The sequence below is a fragment of the Bombus impatiens genome, unplaced genomic scaffold (genome assembly GCF_000188095.3).
Source record: "Bombus impatiens unplaced genomic scaffold, BIMP_2.2 scf_2136, whole genome shotgun sequence".
NCBI classification, from domain to species: domain Eukaryota; kingdom Metazoa; phylum Arthropoda; class Insecta; order Hymenoptera; family Apidae; genus Bombus; species Bombus impatiens.
Genome location: NT_178555.1, coordinates 296,147 through 319,087, shown reverse-complemented (window position 1 = coordinate 319,087; position 22,941 = coordinate 296,147). Strand labels below are relative to the sequence as shown.

The following is a 22,941-nucleotide window of genomic DNA, read 5'->3' as shown; positions in this document are numbered from 1 at the left end:
ATTTTCTCGTCCCGAGATCGAAATGCGATCATCGTATTTGGCTTGACACGATGAAAAATCACGACGAAGATTCCTCGTGACACGATCGTAGCGGTGATCGTATTTTGCCCGCGCGATCCACGAGATCCGCAAGATCATGCGAATAAGTTGATACGCGTGGCTACTAATCTCACTCGATGATAATCGTCCAATAATAATCGAGATCCGACTATAAGGAACTGGCCTTTTCCATCGATAAAGCGTGGCTTGTTACGGCGGATAAATTACGTCGGAAACGATTCAAGGATCCGATATTTTCTACGTTCCATCCTTACTGAAAAGTCACGATCAATTTTGCCAAGTCAGCCAAGCATCTCCCCTCTATCAGGTACTGTATCTAGCAACGGGTCGTTTAAGTCTAAGTCTTATGGATCAACTGCAAAATATTCGGTCTTTCTTATTTTTCTTTTTCTGCTTTTTAATTGATGTCATTGAGATTATGTGAAAACTACTTTGATTTCAAGTATAATAATATGATATTTTGAAGAAATTACGTGCGATTGAAGTTTCATTCGAAGAATGGTATTGCGTATACACTAACCTAGCAGAATAGGTTATTATCTAAAAAGTTCGAGAAACAGAGGTCGTTTTCGTTACGAAAGCTTCAATTTTTCCAGTGGTTTCCTTTCTTCCTCAAGAAATATCCACGCAGGATTAAAGTAAAATACGACGTTAATATCGACGCTTGATGCTCGAGAGTCGTCAATCGTAGAGAACGACCAAGATCGACGAGGCAAGGTTCCCGCGCGCAAAATAAAAGACGCGCTCGGGAGTCGGGACTGCGAGCGCAGCTAGATGTCCTTCGTCCTGAACCAATCGCCAGGGCCGTCGATTTTTTCCGTCTGGTCCGAACTTGATCATAATTTACGCCAGCCATCGTCGATAATTCGCGTATCCTGAATCCCGCGATTGTTTACGATTGACTTATTCGCGCTCGATTTACGAACGGATTATGTATTTTTATATAGATACACATACATTAACCTTCCACGATCGCTGTCATTCTTTTTACGATCAATTGAAATTTTTGAAAATGACAACATAAAGAACAATATCTTTAAGTGCATTCTTTGATTTTCGACTTTTTATTTCGAATTTTATAATCTAATAAACAAAGATCGGAAGATTTCATGATAAATAAGCGACGTTTCATATTTTATTCGAAAGTATTCATTGTTCGATTTTTATTATCGTGGCATAAAAACAGCGATCGATACTACAATGTACAAAGAATATACGAAGTACTCCATATTCAGATTGAATCCGCCATTCAAGGCCAAGCTTCTCCAAGGTTAATCGCTATGGATACTTAACTGCTTTGAAATCTATCTTCATGAGTACATTCATCGTGTTAAATTATAAAATCTATGTCTAGCAAGGACTATTCCTTTCAAATATATTATTTAACACAGGTCTTTCCTTCTCACCTTTCAAAATTTGTCCAAACATATCAGTGTCCATGACCAGTTATCCGAATTTAACTTATAGTAGTAATCAACTATAAACCTATTAATTGTATATCCTTTTATTGTTAATCGGATACTTTTTAATACATGAAATAATTTAGATCCGCAAGAGAATATTTTAATCAGATCGATATTAATTTCAGCATGAAAAATTTGTTGCCTTTTTTCTCATAAGGGAGCCTCGTATAAGGAAACTTTTATTGTACTTCGCTTTAAATATTTTTAATACTGTCAGATAATCTTTGACATTTAAATATCGAACTGGACTAAGAATTTCCTTCGTCCGTATTTCAATAAATGCAATCTAATACCATAAAAGTGATTGTTTTATTGTTCGAAAATTTCGTTAACCGAATATCTTTGTCTACTAATTCGGGTGCAAAAGGCTCTACTAAACTCGTTACAATAGCTGAGTCTAGTAGCTGCAACAAATCTCTATCTAGGTTTCATTATTTTAGTCATATTCAGAAAACTGTGAAATTACATAAACATCTTCAGCTAATTCTTGAATCTTTCAGCGAAGGAAAATCAAGCAACAGGTTGGAGGCATGGAGATCGAAGTAAGAAATCGTGAAAAAAATAATCATTGGAGACGGATCGGCAAAGAGGAAGTATCGCGCGGCAGCAACGGTGCCGAATACAAGAACGCGGCCTTGCGAGGCGACTTCCAGCTCGTGTCACGTGCGGAATATGAGCGAGTATGTTAGCGAGTTGTCGTAGGTCGGCAACAGGCGGCCATCACCGCCATGTCGAGATTTATTCGATAGTTCGTCGACGAACGCGGATAGCTGGCCGAGCAGAGATCTACAAAACGCGCCGGGAAATTCATTTGCAGACCTATTTATACGTAAGAGGCGATCGTATCAGTGGCTGTGGCATAATACTGAGTGTTGTATAATGATCACATAGTTTACTCGAGACGTATCAGCTGTCGATTCAACCGAAAGCCACCCCTCAAAGGGATGTTTACGATAGACTCGCTTATCCTGACTAATTCATACGTTACAAAGATTCATACGTTACGAAGTAAAGAAGGTCATAAATTTTTCAACTTTCAAATCATTGATCGGCGGAACAGTTTAGGGTTAAAAAATCTCTGATAGAGACAAAAATTCAAAACATGTAGAAAAAACTTTCAAAAAAGTTGACACGCGTAACGCAAACTACAGCGATAGTGGATATCTGAAATGAGCGATGTGGGTTCGATCGTGGGCAGCATCTGCCGATGGCTCGACATATCGCGTAATCCTCGTGCGTGATTGTGTAACACAGTGCTCACGTGCCGGTGTACCTGTAATCACTTGCAGCGAGTGCAATTATCGCGGCCGACTGTGGTGTTACGCGTATGCGTGTGATAATTATTCCCACGTTTATTCACGCTTGACATGAAAAACTTGATCGATTAGGTATTCCAGTTTCTCGGAAGCCAAACTAATTAACTCCATCTTTTGTCAGTTATTCAGTCTCGCCATTCGAATACATAATAGACTGTGTATGTTTATGCTTTTACGAGACATTTGAATGTACACTGGTTCTGTTTTTATTCGAGTACACAGGTTTCTGAAAAAAGATGTAAAAGAAAGTCGTGTCAAAAGAGGTATAGCGTAGAATGAAAAAAATAGAATTTTCATCCGAAGCGTAGACATCTAGTATATCTATTTTCGAAAATATTGTTATTTGTAGACAATGTTGGTTTTAGGTAGGTATTATGGAATGGAAAATTTTGAGATCTCGAAGATCTTTATCACAAAACAATAAAAATAGAGAAACTGCGAGTGAAGGATTAATTGAGTCATTGTTCTCTAAACAGATAATACTGAGTAATAAATATCTATTGATACCGACTGACTCAATTCGGCTATTAAAGACTACTACACTATTATCAAGAAGAAGTATCAAGAAAGATATTTTAAGATTGGAAATCAAGTTGAAAATGAAATAACACGAATATTCGGAATATTTAACGTAGACACGTATATTACCATTTTCGATATTCTTTCTTAATCACGTATAGGTATGCTGAATATTCTTTTAGGCAAAGTTCTCCAGTATGTTCTATTGACATAAATAAGAAAAAAATGGTACATAGACGTATATCGTTTAGGGCTGTAGGTACTAAAAACATAGGTAACAAAAATTCGTGTCATGAAATACACGCCAGTTTGAATCACAGATTACCATACCTGATTCACGATCAGGCTTTAGTCACTTAAATAATTCGTCTCCCCTTGTAATCGTCATTATCTTGTTTACTTTTCGTATTGCTTCAAGTACTTAACACTCTTCGCTAAATAACTGAATAGATAAAAATCGTTAATAGTTGGTATAGAAGATTGACTGAGGAGAAGAAAAATAATATGTATTTCCTGACAAGAAATGTACGTCAGCGTGAATCACAAGAACGTCTTGGCAACACGTGACCGTTGGATTATCAACGAGTGTCGGGTATAAAAACGTTGGTGTATTACGGATTGGAACGTTGCGTAAAGCTCGCATAACCAGCACGTTGTCACGTTCCAGCCGGGAAAAGAACGCGATAACGAAGATTCGCCGTTTGAGTTAGCGGCACGTGACCGTGTCGACTGCTTTCGGTCGAAACGGCCGCGCTTCTTGTCCTCGTGACCGCCAATAATACGCAATCACGCATCGAGTCGATTGAATCATCCCGAATCACGCGAGCCGTTGCGAAATTCTTTTCTCAAAGCTTGACCTAACAAATCGCGATTTTTAAGAGATTCAGTCTTTGCCCGATTTTCTATCGAATTCCGATATCCCTGGATTCGTGCTTGATTTATCTCATATCACAGGGAGATAGGTATACCTGTACATATATGGGATTTCAATTTAGTTTCACACGTATTTTCAATTCTTATATGCGTGTGACACTGTGTTATTTCATGATTTCGAAGATCAGGTAAAGAACGATTCGAACAGCTTAATCTGGATTTTAGATAGTTCGAATCATTATCTTTATCTTCTAACAGTGATAATATTAGCGAGAATGATGTTATAAGAATTTAGATTATTCTTGATTTCTTATTAGATTAGAAACGAAGTATCGATAATTTCAAATGCTTAGATAGCATTTCAAGTAATCAGAATTACTCGTAATATTCACAATGTTATCGGTGGGAATTAGTTAAACAAATTTGTAGCCAATCATGTAATTCTTCTATTTTTCATTCACGTATATCTTCTATTTTTTTCTACTTATTTTTTAGACAATGTCATACATTTTTTTCAATGTTACAAAAATGTTTTGAATTTTCAGTTCAATAATGTCAGCATTGAATGCAATTGCTCGTTACATCAAATTATATAACGTTCTTAGAAATGAAAATTAAAGTACTTGTAATTGGCATATTACAGTGAGCGCTGCTAAAAATATTTAAAAGAGTGTCAATATTCTACGTAATAGTAGAAATGTAGCTTGCTTGATACGTGGCTTGATATGTTATTAAAATTTCAGTCCGAAATATTGAGTAGTTTCTCAGTTATAGCAAATTTTCCAAATCGAGTCATTTTTATATCTTAAATCGAAATGTATGAATTTTCATTGGCGATTAAGCAAATGAAGTAAGATTGTAAATGAGACGCAAAATGTGTTGAGGATGTAGAAAGTAAATCAGACGATCGGGTCAGGCTATCAGCGATGCATCATTGCTGTTACGTCGGGTCGTCATCGCTGAAATGTAAGAAAGCGAGAAAGGTTAAGAAATTTGTTTTATCGAAATTAGAGACGAGAGAAAACTACTTCTCCGGTGCAAGATCGAACCACGAACACCTATCAGACACTATTTCTGTCTCTTAGAAGAAATCGATGGGAAGGGCGAGCAGGGTATAATTAGCCAGTTACAAGCGCAAAAAGCGCTTCGCAAATGGGGCGAGTAATGCGCCCTGCACCGCGATAAAAATCGAGTTCGCTTCAGCGTGGCAAACCTGCATCGATTGATCTTTATTTCTGACCATCTAACTTTATTCTTCTATGTAGATCCACGTAAAATTTTTTCCAAATAGGTACTTTCAAATTCTTCTCTTCCTTTTATAAATTTCTGTTACATTTTTTATACATTTTACAAATCTCTGTCACATTAAACTTTCTATCTTAATCTGTTACCAATATGGTCAGCGATTTTCTTTCCTTTTCGAAACAATAATTGCAAAAAGAAATTCACTCTTTTGAAATTGAACCTTTGTTTTGTTTAGAATACTGATAAATTGTCTTCTAGAATAAAATGTTTTATGAATTGCTTATTGATAAAGTCAAGATATGCCGCTGATTATCCGAACCTTTGTCATCATATCATTTTCATATTTCACGCTTTATTTCTTTCTAAATACAATGCCTGCAATGTTTACAATAGTTCACATGAATTGATCACGTGAAGATATCTTTGTGATAGTAAAAAAGGAATCTTCTTTATCTAACTTCGAATAACGCCAAATAAACAATATAGAAACGATAATTAAAACCGCGCTGATATATATCCATATCCATAAATTTTTACATCAATATTTTGGTGCGTTTAAAAGATTTTAAAGAACAGTTTAAAGTAAATCATCATCCGCAACAAAATCTAGTAAAGGTATCGATAACGTATTAGGAAGATTACGATTAGTAGAATTGCTCGCAGGAAATACGATTTACAGAAATTCCAATTTACAATTATCCTTTTAATTCACGTTATTAGTGCGATTTTCCAGATCACACGTTCTCAGATTTCCTCTGTTAGTAATATACATATCACTAAGTAATTCCACTTCTACTAGGATCGTGAAATTATTCATAAGATACAAGAGACGACGTCAAGAATTACGTTCATTGGATATTAGCCAATGTTCATTTATGCGTTGTTTTTTCCTCTACCTTTCCCGGAATTCCCATTGATTACAGCCCGACGAATCATCGAGATCACGTTGGAGATTGTAAATGGCAAATAATCTTTGAATTCCAAACTCGTCAGACCGTTTTCATCTCGCGTCAAACAACCTTATACAAATCACGTATCATTCTTTATCTTTCCATAGAAAGGAAGTGAACGAAAAATGGTACTTGAAAAAGAAAAATTGCCTTCGTTACAAGATTTTTCTAATTATTTTCAAGGCACAGCACCGTTGCACAATCACGTGCAATCAGTTTGCACGGGATTCCGTGTAACGAACGGCATGCAAATGTTATCCTTCGCAGAGATTACCATATTTTCGTTTGCTTGCTCGATAGTGGCCATGAAGAAAAATAACGTCGTCAGCCGGATCGCTGCGAAAATACAAATATTTTCGTGCCCTGGAGCCTATCCATTCGTCGATCGTCGGCTGGACCGTCGCGTCGTTTTACGTCACAGGGCACAATTATGACTTTTCCTCAATTAGATAGCTGTTATCTATGTATGTATATAAATACTATGCACCAGACTAGGTCGCCAAGTTTCTTTGTAAAACACTGAAAATGATATCAATGTAATCGCCACATTTGTTTGGTGAAACGAAGTCGCGCCTGACCAATTATATATCAATTATGTGAATATCGAACGATTGTTCATAGCTTAATCAGCGAATTGAAATCATTTCTGCGCTTCTCCTGTCCGATAACGAATTGCGTCACGTTGCGCAATCGTTGTTTATACTTTCCATTAGTAATAATATCAGTATACGCTTTTAAGTATAGAAAGTGTTTGCGATATAGCTCGTCCACGATTTTCGTATTCTCTTCCTTCTTTTCCCCTTCGTTGCAAAAATATAAATATAATGAACGATGGTAACCTCCGGTAATTGAAGTTCATCACAACATTTCTCCGTGGAAATAACGTAACGAGCCCCACACTGATTGAGACTATTTTCGTCAAAGTTGGCATGACAGCGAATGAAAAAATTCATATATAAAAATACACTGCATACAAAAATAAATACATAACAATTAGGGTTCGAGGCTTGTAATATTAATCTGTCGGATCTAATAAAAAATTAATTTTTTTACTTCCTGTTAGATATATTTTGCAACTTATTCTTCTAAACATTCGTAAGTATTTTCTTATTAGGCCAAAATAAATTTATTGGGTGCTTTTTGTATGGCTTCCTTTGAGGCAGATTAACCGAACAAGTTGTTTGCTACGGTATTCGGATCACTTAGTAATTAAAACACTATTTACCTATAATTTGAAGAATTATTTATGTGTATATCGTGTATTTATTACAATATTCCATAAACTATCGATATAGATGGAATGTTTTTCGATTTTACATTTTTACATCCATACGAAGTTCGAAATCGCATAATATCTTAAAGATCGCATCGCAAGCGAATCTGTGGTTTCCGTTCGACGCGTAGGCATTGTTTAACACCTCGCACAAGGCTGGTTCGACGACCCGGCGCTGCGTGTATCCTCTTATCAAAACATCGGCGGATATTTTCGCGTTGCCGCAGTCTAGACTTTTGTTAAACAAACACGTCGACGCAACAACCGGCTGCTATCGATATTAAAAAAGAACCATCCATTCGATCCGTACTGCTATAAAAGCGACTAATTTACGAAGAATTTCCTCTTCTCGCAATTTTCTTTATACGTGAAACGCAGTTCGATATTGTAAGGCAAGGGGTTAACTTAAATTTTACTACTCTTCAAATAGTTTACAAACGTTATTTATACGATTGATAAATAAATATAGGTTACACGTCCTATATTCGCTATTTCGAACGAATAAAAAGAAATCATTGGGAAATCCATGTTGTAGTCGTGTTCCAGCAGTCACAACCTTTCCCCACGGTTCACTGCACCCGATGTCGACTGTCATCGATTCTACCCACGCTTTCGACGACAGTTTCATCGACATTGTCTCCCATCGATCGTAGATGCGAGCATTCTCCCGCTCTCGAAGGACTCGCGCGTGTAATTAGGATACCCTGGTTGGAATTACGCTCGGCCAATTAACTAGTTAGGAATAAATTACCGCTTTTACCTGGCGCGCGATTACGTAAGCGCAGCTATTACCGCGCTAACTGCACCTCTCGGCCAGATATCATTACCGCGGATAGTTCTCTTTGCTTTGCGTCATCGGTGCGATTGTGCGATTGAGAGACGCGCGTTACAACGTATCCCTGCCTGTTTCTCCCCGCGAAATTATAATAGATTAATAAACAAAAGATGTTTTTCGTACATCTAAAAGTATTCAATCTTGAAAGATTCAAGTAATGACAATCACATATACATCGATATACGTATTTCTGTCAAATTAAGTTTTGATACGAAACAATCTATTTTATAGATACAGATTACACGAAATATTTTCCGCAAAATGTATTCTAGGAATAAAAATGCCTTAGAAAATATACTTAATGAAAATATCGAATGGCAATGTATAATTCTTTCTTCGATATAATACAACAGTACGAATATAATGCTATAATTAACAATATAAAAATGGAACGACATGAAATATCGTTGGCGTTTTAAAGCCCGTCGTAAAATCGCAAAAGATGAAAATTAAAAAATCTTACTTTTCTAAATAAAGAAGAAAATAAAATTTGATCTTAGTGATCGATCTCAGTTTGCACATGCGTGTTCGTTGATCGATGCCTACTATTTCCCGACTATATTTAACTGCAACCACTATTATGCATACAATTACATCACGGCACCGATTAAAATAGCAAATTCGCGAAGTTCACGCTTGTAGCTCGCGCTCGTGATAAACGAGCTATATGACAATCAGCTGTACCGTAACCGCCGTTGATAACGCGTTATCAAGTCCCGGATGATGTCTGCAAATATGTTTGCGTTCTTAAATGCAGCCGAGGTTGCCATGCCTGTTGTTGTTTAATCTATATCTGTCCTTCCTGCAATCGCCTCGTTTGCGTCTCCTTTTTCGCGCCGCTTCTCCGCTCGTCGTATTTAATCCGCCCGCTTCGCGGATTTTTCCGCTCGGCTCATCTACCCTCAATTTCGTTCGCTTTAGATTCGGATTCAGAGTTCGAGGTTTGCAACCATTTTCACTCTCACCTCAACATCCCTCACTCTCAAACGAATATTCGAACGTTCTAACTTTGCCAAAAAAATTCCTACGAATGTGTCGCCTTTGCCACGTTGTTTCATTAGCTGCAGTCCATTAGCTAAACGCCTATATTGTAACAGATTCGCGTAAATTTAGCTGCGACAGGTCCTAAAATGTCCGAGGTTGTTACAGCGAGCCCGATCCGAGCTCGAATGCTCGAATGTGGCTCCACCCACGCATCGTGGATCTGCTATCGGTCGAAATAGAATCGTAAGCGTTCTTGGTTCGCTGATTTCAACAAGTTGTAGGTTCGATAAATCCGAGGAGAGGACCTCGAGGCATCTGTCGGCTCATCTAACGCAACGGCTTGGTGAGTAACGCACGATAAATTGATGCGTAATTCTTGTAGACCGATTTCCTCGTAGAGTGAATAAAATGGCCGATCGACGAATTACATACGAATTACTCGCCTTCGTTATAATCGTTCGCTCGATTGTTCCGCGTGATTACATCATATCATACGAATCGCTGTGCAACAGGGAAACGAAATTGGAAACTGTGCCATCGACGTAATATATTATAATACTGTAAGTACATGTATATCTTCAACCGGTTAGTAAATTTAAATGATATGTCTTTAAGAACAAATATAAAAATACATTGAACGTTTTATGAAAGTTTATGAAAGTACTCGTCTACTTACCATAGAACATTTTTATGAATATATTATGCATTTCATAGGAAACGTATACCGATATCGTTTAATATAATAAGAAGCAAATGTTATCCAACATTATCTAACTACAAATATAAATAATTAATATATATAAGTAATTTAAATACCGAATGTACATATATTAAATTACTAAACTTCACAAAAAATATGAAGCATAAATATTTACCAGACGAAGAATATGCCAAGAAAAAGAAATAAACATCGAGTGTGTGCTACGTAGAGTGTTCGAGGCCAATAATGATAAACAAGAGTAAGAGGACACGCAACATGCTCGTTAATTACATACATACATATATATGCATCAAGGGTGTATTCATTAAGGCGCAAGGCAAGAAGACCGCGGTAAGACATTTTCCAAAACATGCTCGTTTATCATATTCCATTTAACATCATCTTGTCCTCTTTTCATCCATCTCCTTCCTCTCTCCTTTAATTTCTCAGCCCATTAATTGATCGCGCGTCACTTAATTAATTTATTACATATTTACATGTTACGAACACCAACGCATTCATTCGATAAAAAAGCTTGTTATGTTTACTGCTTTGTACGATTTTATATCGTTGATGGCCTTTGTTATCCATATTTCTGGTATCACTTTATCCAGGTATATAAAACGTTATTTTTCTTAAAATATTTTCTTTTTTTTTTAGACAGAGAATAGTTTTACAGAAAAATATAGGAACAACGACTTTTTAAATTATTTTCAACATTGGAGAGTTGTTTACGCGTCGTACCGTGACAGCGTAAGAAATAATTATCCTCTGTTATGTTCGCAAATTCGATCGATACCGATTGCGCAACGCGCGTATTATGTACAATGAGCCAATGACGTTGCCACTTTTTACTCGTTTCGATATTTTCGATGCGAGCCGATGTAACTGACCTTGCCGCACGGTATCGATTGCGTAACTGTTCTACATTCTTTTTTCTCCTTTCCTTTTTTTAAACCGCTCCAATGGTAAAACAATAAATTTCCAACTCTTCTTTTAGGATTCTAAGTAATCTTCGATATCATCGATCCGATGACTAGGATAAATTTTTTATATCTATGCATAATTCTCTGCATGAATTATTCGTCGTTGTTAGCGATTACGATACTATAAAAAGAAATGGAAATAATTACTATCAATTTTGTTGAGATTTTCCAAATGTAACACGCCATAATGGTGGCTGCCACAAACGAATATCGACAAGCAACAAACAAAAGATATGAAATATCGGTCGATTGCGAATAACAATGACACGATAAAAATACTCAATGTAGCTTTATCATTCAGTAGTATGCGGTATAAAATCGAGACGTATTTAGGCGCTTCGAAAGTGCGTCAATAAATGGCGTGGTCGGTTATCGTTGCACTCGTAGCGGATCGAAAAAACACACGCGTACTCAGGCTGGCGAAAAACAATCAAGTCCTCGAAACAACGCGTTCCCGGCTACCGGGTCGTTTCAAGTTTAAATACATCTGCTTATGTTAGCCTTATCGTTAAATGTCCTTCGATAAGGAAAATTAATTAAATTTCGTGAAGATTGTTTGATTGGTTGAATTTTATTTAAAAAGAAAAATATGTAATATTTGATTTAAATATTGAAAAAGAGGAAATAGAAGGAGAAAAAAGTTTCGCTGAAATTATTTGATATTTACGTCCATTGTAATATTAAGGCTGTGGGCAATACACGTGTTACGAGAACAAGATTCGACATTCTCGAGTTCAAAAAGTTCCGATTGTAAACTTTTGTCGACTGACTTTGAGCGATATGCCGCTGATGCAATACGCTAAATTCGTAGAACTGACCTAACTTAACGTCACACCGAGGTTATCCGTCCTCCCACGTTTGAGGTCGATCTTATTTTTTCATTCCACTGACAAAGACAGAGGCGATATGAGAAAAGATTCGGTCGTAGCGGTGCGTTAGACCACGTGAGTTTCCAGTACTTTGGGACATCTGTCAACACTGCATCCTGATTCGCTTCTATCGATTAATCTCAATCTTTCTGTTAAAATCCATTTGACTTCAAGATCAAGAAATAATTTAAATAAATAATAGCTAATTCTCTCTACTATATCTACATATTTACGCGGTATATAAAAAATAAGCGAAGATCTAAAAGTGACAGACTGGTCTTCGTACTCGTGTGAAAATCTGGAATGAAAATCGAAAAATTTGATCGTGACATCTTTTACTCTTAAAACAACCTAGTAAAAAAGATTATTGTGGAAAATGTTACGTTATTCAATAACCAGAAAAAAGAAGACCATTTTTCGCAATCGTCATCGTCAACTGGTATTGTCGCGGAAGGAGTCGGAAATGGCAGCAGCAGATCGCTAGCGTTCATTAAATTGTTTTTTGCATCCCGCTTTGTTATCAAAGCATCGCCTGGTATGTCCGTTGCACGTCGCAAAATACGTCAATAACACTGCGAGATCCCAAGCTGTCCAAACGTTTCGCAAGAAAGTAGTCACTCCACAAAACGTTTTTGTTGTTTCTATTCAGCGATGGTGAATCATCGAATAAGTACTGTCATACATGAATGTCATACGCTGATTTTTCTAATTTTCCTCCTCCAATTAACTATATCCGAGGTTCGTGGCGAGAGTGAATGAAACAGACAGAATACATCTAACGGGCGAAATCACGTTAACATGTACGATAATTCTCAGTGGAAAATTACTCGTAAAGACGGTTCAAAGTTCATAGTTACGTCTGTGCAAACAAAGTTAAATAATATGTATCAAATGCTCTCGTGGTAAGCTGCATGTCTGTACATATACACTGTATCTTCTAACTGTCAAATCATCTAAAAATTTCCAGTTCTTGTATGTTACGGTCAACGTGATAAAGAACGAATTGTGTTCATATTAAGAATGATTCTCTCGGATTATCACGCAATATGAAAGATTTTTATCTCTATTGATCGACGAAACAACGGATTCTAAGAAATTAATTTCCTTAAAAATTACAAATGTTTTATCATATTTCACTATTTTAATGAATGGCAAAACATTGGATAATAATTGAAAAACAAATGAAATCAAAGGTTCTATAGACATAATAGTATTGTTAATTGGATACACTGAAATAGACATTAAACTCGTCTTTAGAATATATTAGAGCTTATAACCAAACAGTTTGCTCGTGTTATAAAGTAAGTAAAAAATGGCAGCTACTGGTGTTTTGAGAAATTGAAGGGCTAAATATCGTCGTAAATCTGGAAGTCAAAGATACTTGAAGTGTCTCGTAACAATTAGACGAAAATCATAGATCATTCGACCAGGTGACATGGTGTCAAAGCCACTTGACATTCAAGAACTATAGGTAAAAATGTCCATTCTACATAGATCACACGTTACCAACTATTATATTGTACTGTTACGATGAAACTCGCGTACAGTTTATAAACTATAGCTCCTCTAACCCAGATTTATTCAACGATCCCAATGATCATTGGTGAACGTGGAGAGGCAAGGAAATTCAGATGGACGAAAGAGGGGAAAAGGAGGAGGTGAAGGAGGAGGCGATAGGCATGGCCCTGGAACGCGCCGCTCGCTCGTTAACTCGCTTATGGGACGGGTTACGTAACAAGCTTGAAATCTGACATAATACGCGGGTGTCAGCGCGCATACGCGCCGCGAACTTTTACCATTCCCCTGGCTAAAGCGCGCTTAGGAAATCCTAGAGTAGCGCGCACTCGCCGTTAATCGGTTTTGTGCGAAAACATGTCGAGTTCTCACGAGACATAAGTTGGTATCGAGAATTTGATCATTTGTTTAATAGGAAGACTCTTGGTACGAGCAAATGGATTTTAGCGAATCTTGAACAGATCAAAAATCGTATTACGAATTTAGTAGACTCCGGTAGACTCTGAGAAATTTACGTATCTGTGTAAAATTCATCGAAATGTAGGTGAATTTTAAATCACTTTCTTTGATGTAATGGCATTGATATCATTTTCGAAACTTAACTCGACGATGTCAGCAGGTAGAGGAAGCGTCTAACGACGAAAATCGTGTTACGCTTAATCGTTTGATTCGCTAGAAATTTAGCTCGACGAATATCTCGTAATCTCCGGGTCACAATAACTGCTAGAAATAACGTTTAAGAATCACGATCATTTGGTGGCGCGAGAAGAGAAAGACGGAAAAGTGAACGTTGATGAAGAAACCGAAACGTTTTGCTAGATGTTTTCATCGGAAAACCGAGGCCGTGACAGTCGAGGTTGTACGATGACGAGCCTCGCCAGCAAGGGAGTCGTTGTGTCGAGTGTCGATAGCGAAGACTCTAATAAATGGCGTCGCTTGAAATATCTCGTCGATACCAGTCGCAAGGGTGCAAAGCCCGTTGGGAAAGCACAGATACAACGGTTATCTTTGTTTCGTCGATTTACAGCGACAGAATGAAAAACGATCTTCTTCGTTGTCGATTAAGTTTTTAACACACTCGATACGGTTAGCTGCTGCACAGCAAAAACGAATATTTTTATCGGCTTCGAATAGCTACATATTTATCTCTAATTACATACTGAATTTTAAAACTGCTTTCCTTTCAAAAGTAGGAGCTGTGACTTATCGTATTGTTCCCTACTGTATTCTTTATATATCATCCATTAATAAATACGATAAGATTCTTACGTTCGAACCTACGGATGTATAGACATTATGTACTTATACAGTGACCTTCATATACACGTTAAAAGCAAGTTCTCGTATCATACCCTATCGACGACTCTAGGTTAAGTGCCGTCTCTCACGGTTGTCTTGCCAGAAGCTATTCTATCGTTTTCATTTCATGGCCAGAATCCTCGGAAATCAAATTCCTATTTTTTAAGCTAGATCTAACGATAGCCGGGTAATTTTCAACCATCCTTGCCATCACTTCGTCTCGTAAACATCTTGTCCGGTCGAAAGTATAATAATTGATTACGTCATCGACTTTGCAATATGCAGTCGTTAACACGTATGTATAATGTATGTGCTGGACAGTGTATGTGCAATGTACAGGAACGAGTATTCTACTGGCCAGTTAATAACGCGTTTAGATAGCAGAACTCGAATTTTATAATGAAGACACGTGACGGTTTCTCAACACACGTGACACTTGTCTGACTATCTACTCGAGTAAACTATACGATTCGCCTGCATCGCTTCGTTCGTATCCTATTTCCCAACGAGTGAGCACGATTCTCATAAAACAGAAGCAATGGTGGCAGTCCTGGCACACTTACTTAATAACCTTAACACGTTACTTAACACAGCGAATAAATTACAGAAGTTTGATGCCAGAGCGGGATGATTCAGAGCAACGGTTGCGATCTAACGCAGAAACGGCGGTGGTTGGTTGATTTTTCAGCTGCTTTTCAACTGCGATTCAGTTGCGGGGTCAAGGTACAATGTATTCGATTCGTCGATTTCCCAACCTCTATCTCCCTTCGTTCTTTTACACCTCGTCTTTGCATCACGCTTGCGCGATTCTTATGTAATAGCGTAACTGCTCGATTGCAACAACTTACCTTGCGCTGCTATATGAATACATTTGTGTTACATATTAAGTGCTCGCGTGCACTGCTCGAAACGTGGATTATTTACCGGTAGCGATCCATTAGCGGTGATCGAGGGAAAAACGTTCTCGCCGAGGCATGAATTCGATCGTGATGTTCGCGATTAAACCGCGTGACGAATAAATATTAGGCTAACTGTTGAGATAATTCGATATATGCATAATATTATATAATTTTATTTGAAGGTATATTATGAGGAAATTTATTTAAACAGTATTTATTGCCCGCTAAGATCTTTGAATTTTAATATACGAACAAGCATACTTGTTTCAAATACAAATAAACGTTTTAAGGAAAACTTTCGTATAAAATTGAAAAGAAAAATCATATATATGAATTTTATCATATTTCCGTCCAAAAGAAATCTTTTGAGAATAGAAGAACGATACACGCGATGCTAAATCACGCGCGACATACAAATTAATTATCCTGAACTTTAGACGCATACCTTTTCAGCTCTTTCCAATCTTCAGTACACTATCGAATTGCAAAACTACAAAATAACACTCTTCGTTTTACCACAAATTACATTAGACTTTCGAAGATGAGACGCCTTATTCTTTATCATAATAGTAATTCTAAAAAGATCATTTCTGGTTTTCGTATGCAAGAAAACGTCGTACATCAAACGCTACAGCGACGATGCGGGGTGGGAGTCAGCGTGCAAAAGGTCGACCATCCTTCGTTCCCCTTGGCCGATTTTCCCCTGCAATCGAACAGTGCTCGACTGCCCTTGCGAAATTCTCGGTCCGCGGATTCGCGTTACAGTTCGCGTCGCGGACTCTATTCCGCGATGCAGTTTCGACGACACGGTTGTCGGCCGTGCTCTCGGTTTGCTCCAGAAACCTACTTTTTCGTGCCACCGGTGGCAATGCCAGCCTCCGTTTTCTCGGCTGTCTTCTTACGTGTCACGAATCACGAGTCACGAGGCGCTCCGTGCGTTATATTACGTCAACCGGCCCGGCCAGCACAGCGTGCCGCTTTCGCACTGCACCTCCTCCTCTCTTCCCAGGATTTACTCACTACCGAATGCAAAATGGACAGAGAATTACGTAGAATTTTTTTAGCAGCAGAAGATTCCGCTCCTGAATCCGTTCCCGACTTGTAATCTTTCAAGAATTCTCTCTCTTTTCGTTTTAGAAGTAGTTTATAGCGTCTTTGGAACTTGTAGCGAAGAACACGAGGCTCGCGAATCTTTTTTAATAAAGAGTAAATACACAATACAAGAAGTAGAAACTTACGTACAAATTAATGTATTAGGTTGTCCGAAAAATTCCTTTCGTTTCATAAGGTGATAATAGATGAACAACAATTTCTGTTTTATATTATTTTATTGAATTAGGCATGATCCATTTCGTTGTATTTCTATTATTATGTTCGTGCATAATTACATAATCTAATATGAAACAAAAAACATTGTGCGTCTATTGGTTCCTTATAAAACGAAAGAAACTTTTCGGACAACCTAATACAATAGAAGATCTTTTTCATAGGAAAATGAACTTGCAACCGGTCCAACCATTGGAATAACAATTCCGCGAAGTTCAAGTGGATTTTTTTAACGTAGTAACGTCCCGTCCCCGTCCCATCCTCGAGAGAGCAAGTAGGGCAGTACGTCGCGTCGTGGCGAATCTCACGCCGCGCAGTCTTTGTCCCGTTGTTGCCGCTTAGTCTTGCTATTTCTGGTCCGGCCAGAAGCTTTTTGTTTATTCCGTTCCTTTTGCAACGACCCCGATGCAACCCCCGAGCCATCGCTGGTCGCACCCTAGAAACGCGTGGCGCCGACACGAACCAGGCCACGTACCCTACGGAACCGGCCAATTTCAGAGACGGAATTAGGCTCCGTAAAGGCGCTCGTTATTCGCGCCGCTGCCCTTCTTCGACCCTCTTCTCCTCTTGCACGCGGCACCAAGCTTCCTTTAGTCTTCAGTAGGTTACTCGGCTTCTTGGAAGTATTTTAATCCGCGAGGTAATTAAACAAGTCTAAAAAAAATCTTCACGATCGTGTCTTATGATTTTGACCAACAACTATAAAATAAAACTACCTAACTATAATAACTACAATATGATGTATATGTAACAGAGATACCATCGCAATTCAGCGTTATGATTTAGTTTACATGTTTACAGTAACATAACTCATCAGTTTATTAGGTTAAAAGATGTAGGTAAGACTTTTGATAAGTCGACGAAATTTTGTGGAACTCAAAGATGTAATTATTAAGACGAGCTATGTTTCAATAATATGACGAGTACATTATTTTTGAAATTTTGAAGAAGACGAAGAAACACCAAATAAAATTAAACTAAATGAAAAGACGATATTGGCAATGTACATATGGAATTGACTGACAACATACGGAATCTTAAAACCGCTTTCCATTACAAAAATAGCAGATATGATTCATAGCGTGGTTCTCGTCTGGTATCATATGAATTTGTAATAATTCAATTGTGTCAGATTGTCCAGGTATACGATTCCCGAGAACAAGTTGCTCAGACAGCTTCCGTCGTCCCGTTACTTGGACCGGCAGTGTCAACCGATTCGTCTCTTTAGCGCCGCGCCGCGCCGCGGTCCGGGAAATGTAGTACATTGAACGGTACCACTCGAACGGACGCCATTCGACAAAGTTGCACTGGCTCCCGTTCGATTTCAACGTTATATTACTCAAACTATTCCATGGTAAACTTCTCTTTACTTTATACATTTCGAAATCAAAATGGTTATCTAACGTAGCGACTTACATAGGTCAGCCAAGAAGCAAGTTCCTTGGCTTCTCAAATTTCTGTTCCAAAAGAAACAATATAATTGCCACTGTAGTCATAGGTGGCTATATATGTAAACGTAACATTGTAGCTGATGTGTACTAAGTGTGAACTCGATTGCTACGATCAGATATTACGGTCTGTTAAACATGGAGCATCGTGTAACAAACAAACATGACATCACATTGCGAAAGAAAAACATGATCGAGTAATATTTTTCTTCTTATCACAACTACATCTTTTTATTCGATTTTAGGAGTAAATAAGTATTTTAGTCATTTCAAAAATATTGATTTATAAGCTTAATTCCCATTTTTAAATTCTTTTTCCATTCGTTCGTATCTTTTTTTTTTTTCTTTTTAGAGCAATGTGGTAGGAAGTCGTTTACTTGTTTATTAACTGAGTCTGCCTAGACAGTGAATCATCTTCAACTCATTTTCCAACATATCGACGAAAACAACAAACGAAAAACTTCGCCGCGGAGTTTCTGCATTGTTAAAGAGTCGCGCGAGTGTCTTGGAAGTGTGTCGAGGAATCCGGACAGTTTGATACATGCCTATTTATAGGAATGAAGATTCATTACGCGAGGTCCCGTTTCGCGTGTATCGGCGGCTCGTTTTAGCGTTGTGCAACATCGTAACGTAATATTTCCCGCGAGCGTGCTAGTCGCGAGACGTTGAGAAAATTGCTTTCCACTCCGATCCTTTTTCGAAGTCTCTATGGAGATTCTCCTTCGTGGTCCCCGATAATGTACTCATTCAACGATATTATAGTGGCATACATGTATAGTGTACACTACTGTTCATCAGTGTACGAACATTAAAGTAAATTTTTGGTAATAGCGTATAAATGTTTTATCATAATACAAACTGATAGTAAATTAAAAAGTGGAAGCAGTATTTACCACCTTTTTATGGAATTCATAGGTAATATTGATTTAAAATATTAGCAATGGTATATTATATGGTATATAATGTTATATAGTATATCTTTCTCTACAATCACATTAATGAACTCGTTGATTTTAGATATCACTCCTTGAAATAATGTTTGTAGTTTTTTAAATAGCGAAACTATTTCACAGCCTTTGGTAACGACGTACGTCGATTTTATTATTGCATATTGGTTTTTAAAAACCAATTTAATCATATCATAATAATCTAATATTTCGATAATAGAATCTTGTTGATGATCCATTAACGATAGGACACTGTCAAAGGGGGCGAGATTAGACACGTAAGTAATATTTTTAGTAGAGAAAGAAATTTTATAAAAAAGAGCACGTAAATCAGGGAAAGCGTGGGTGGGAGGAATAGTATGTAGTTCGTCATCCCTCTCGGTTCAGTTCGGCTAACTTCGCCGCTTATGCAACAGTCCCGCGTCCTGTGCACGTGCTTGCGACCACGTGGACATTGGTCACGTTACGCTGGCCAATATCACTGAAAATGGAATTATTCTTACGTAGCCGCGTAAGCTCGTAACGACAAAACCTGCCGGTCCCGTAGAAGCCACGATGACCGACACGTGAACATCGCTTTTGGATTGCCGGGTCTTCCTATACGGGTAAAGCTTTTTTCTTCTTTTCTTCCATATTTTCTATTATCGTACTGTATATTACGCCCTAACTGTAATTTAACATGCAGTTACATTTGCAAATTGTAAAGCCCGGCAGCAGTTTGTAACAAGCAACGATTGAGAGAGCAGAAGTACGTATGTATTTAGAGCGATGCAATGGTATTTCGTATATCGTGGTATTATTTGGTATATCGTGGTATTATTTGGTATTTTTTGCAGGAACGGAAATTCCATTTTTATTTGCAGCGAAGTGGTTGATGCTGAGGTTTCGAGGTTTCGAGCTTCAGATTTATGGTATTAGGATATGAAAGGAAGGGTAAATAGAGAAATATCTTATATAATACAACAAGGGAGAAGATTGCTAATCGATTTTCATGATTTTGGCTATTATAATAATTCTGGCGTTTATAGTAATTCTTTTATAGTAATTCGTTTATAGTAATTATTATAGTAATTCTACCGTCGATCTAATCTGGTGATCGAATCTACGATCGTAGAACAACGAATGTAGAAATATGGCGGAGAGGGAACGGGTTGTGGATATGTTGAAACGGGATCATGTCGAGAGAAATGTTCGATTGCGCTCACGACATGCGAATGCGGAGCAGAGAACGATGTATTATACGGCGTAGCTAAGACGATAATTATATGCTGAAAGCGTTGCCATTATCTAACCATAACTACTCCTACCTAGATTCTGTACACAATGCGTTTGGATTGGGACCTTTAACAGAGTTTTCGTTGCCCAACGCAGCTGCCCGTCCATGTTGTAATCCAATGAATGAGCTGAATTATCGTTAACGGTAAATTATAAGGCAGGAAGTTATTCAGCTCTGTATGTTCGGCATCTAGTATGTATTAATTCGCTTGTCCCCGATGCATCCTAACGGGTCCACGGATATCGCCCAGTTTCGTTTAATAACATTGTAATGTCGTTTACTGTCGATATTCGCAGAACGATGAATGAGAGATGCTTTTAAGCTTGTATTTATGCTTGTTCTTGTGTATAGGATATGCTAAAAAGACACCGTTTGAAGTATGTCAGATCAAGTCAAGTAGCGTAAAAAAAAGAATTGGATATTCCATATTAAATCAAAATCGTCTAACTAAAAACAGAACCGAGACGAAGACCATAGATACAATATAAATATTTGTATAAATTTGACGATCCGATGGAAACGATGACGTACCCATGGCGAGTGTTCCCATATAAACTCCGTAAATATTTATACATAATTTATAGGAACTGAAATCTGATCGCATGTGTTCGACTCTTAAATATTTCTGTATCATCAAATACAAAAAAAGAACAGTTTTATCAAAGAAGCTGAAAGATCGGGAATTTTGTAGCGTATTTTGCGATTTCTCAGTGCTACAGCAGTTAACACGAATGGCATAGCCTGTGAAGTGGCGAGAGCCTATTATGTCACAACTCCTAGTTGCAGTGGCAAGGTAGAGACAGACCATGAACCTAAGTGCAGTCAGCACGTTGCATGGTCGCACGTGACTGGTTCTGCGAGTGCAGCCTTTTCTACGTTCCTTCTTTCCTTGCCTTCCGATCGATTTTCCTCGTCACGCACGATCGCTGTTTCGCGTTTCTGCTTTATTCATCGACTTTTCCGCAATTTGGAGCAGGATCTTGTCGCATAATTCGCGTACGGAGACTGTCAGTTGTTTACGATATCGAGACTTGATCGTGATAATACTAAATATTTAATATTGTATAGCATATACTGTATGTTTTAACACATTTTTAACACATATAGTATATATGATCAGAATTTTCCACACGTGTTTCGATACTTGATTTTTCTGAGCCTATGTGCATGTTACAAACTGTAACTGTAATTCGCTTCGTGCATACGTATTAGCCCAACCGCAGGTAGCAATAAAATCTCACTATCGATAGCGAAGGTATCTCTTAGCATGTATTGGCGAATAATCTTATCTAAATACCAATGAATCGTCGCAATCCGCCAAGGTGGATCAGTTTCCCGCCTCCATCAGCTTGCGTAATCGAATTCCGTTAGTCTCGCTTTTTTCTTCCAACGTCGAGCAATAATATCGGGCACGACGATTAAACGTTCAGGACGACTGAATACGAAGCAGGAAAAGCAGGGAAATCGCCTGATCCCGCCGAGGGAGCACGATGTCGACCCTTAAATCCAATTAACAACGTACCCTTCAGCTCAAGCGCGATAAATAATCGTGACTCGTACCCCTGTGGGACTAAACGCCGTCAGAATTTGTTTTGTATCTGTTTCGTGGCACGAGATACGTTTCTATACCATTACACGACGTCCAACTTTGCATTCGAAATCGATTCAATTTCACGCGATGGATTCTCGTTTCGCTACGTTGTTTCGTAATGTTAGTATCGAGAGTCTCTTGAGTTTAATAGAAGTAAAAAAGGGAAAAGTTCAATGTGAGATTGGGTTAACATGGTTGACGAGGATGTTGTTCTTTTTCATTTCTTTCTTATTTACATTTGCCTATCTTTGAGGAGTTGTTAGAATTTTCTTTCTATTAAAGCTTGTAGTTCGTCATAAATGAAAAATGCTGTAACGAAACATTCCTCGCACTTCTTTCCGATATATTTCTAATCTTTACATTGACGCGAGTTTTCTAACCTTTGGAAAACCACAATACAGTTTTTAGATCTATAAATTTCTACAAAATTTTTCTTTCAATCTTTGCTATGCTTTTTTTTCAAGAGCTTCTTTTTCGATATTTGTAAAGAGATATTTTTTATATTTTCACATATTTCGGGTAATGTGTCGAAGTACCTTTCGAGAAAATCTTTAAACAATTTTAAAA

General features: G+C 37.8%; 1 protein-coding gene across 2 annotated transcripts in view; it reads left to right on the top strand.

The window, feature by feature from the left end:
• LOC105681799 (caveolin-3-like) overlaps positions 1–22,941 on the top strand; it is a 172,968-nt gene that overhangs the window by 138,799 nt on the left and 11,228 nt on the right. The window lies entirely within an intron of this gene.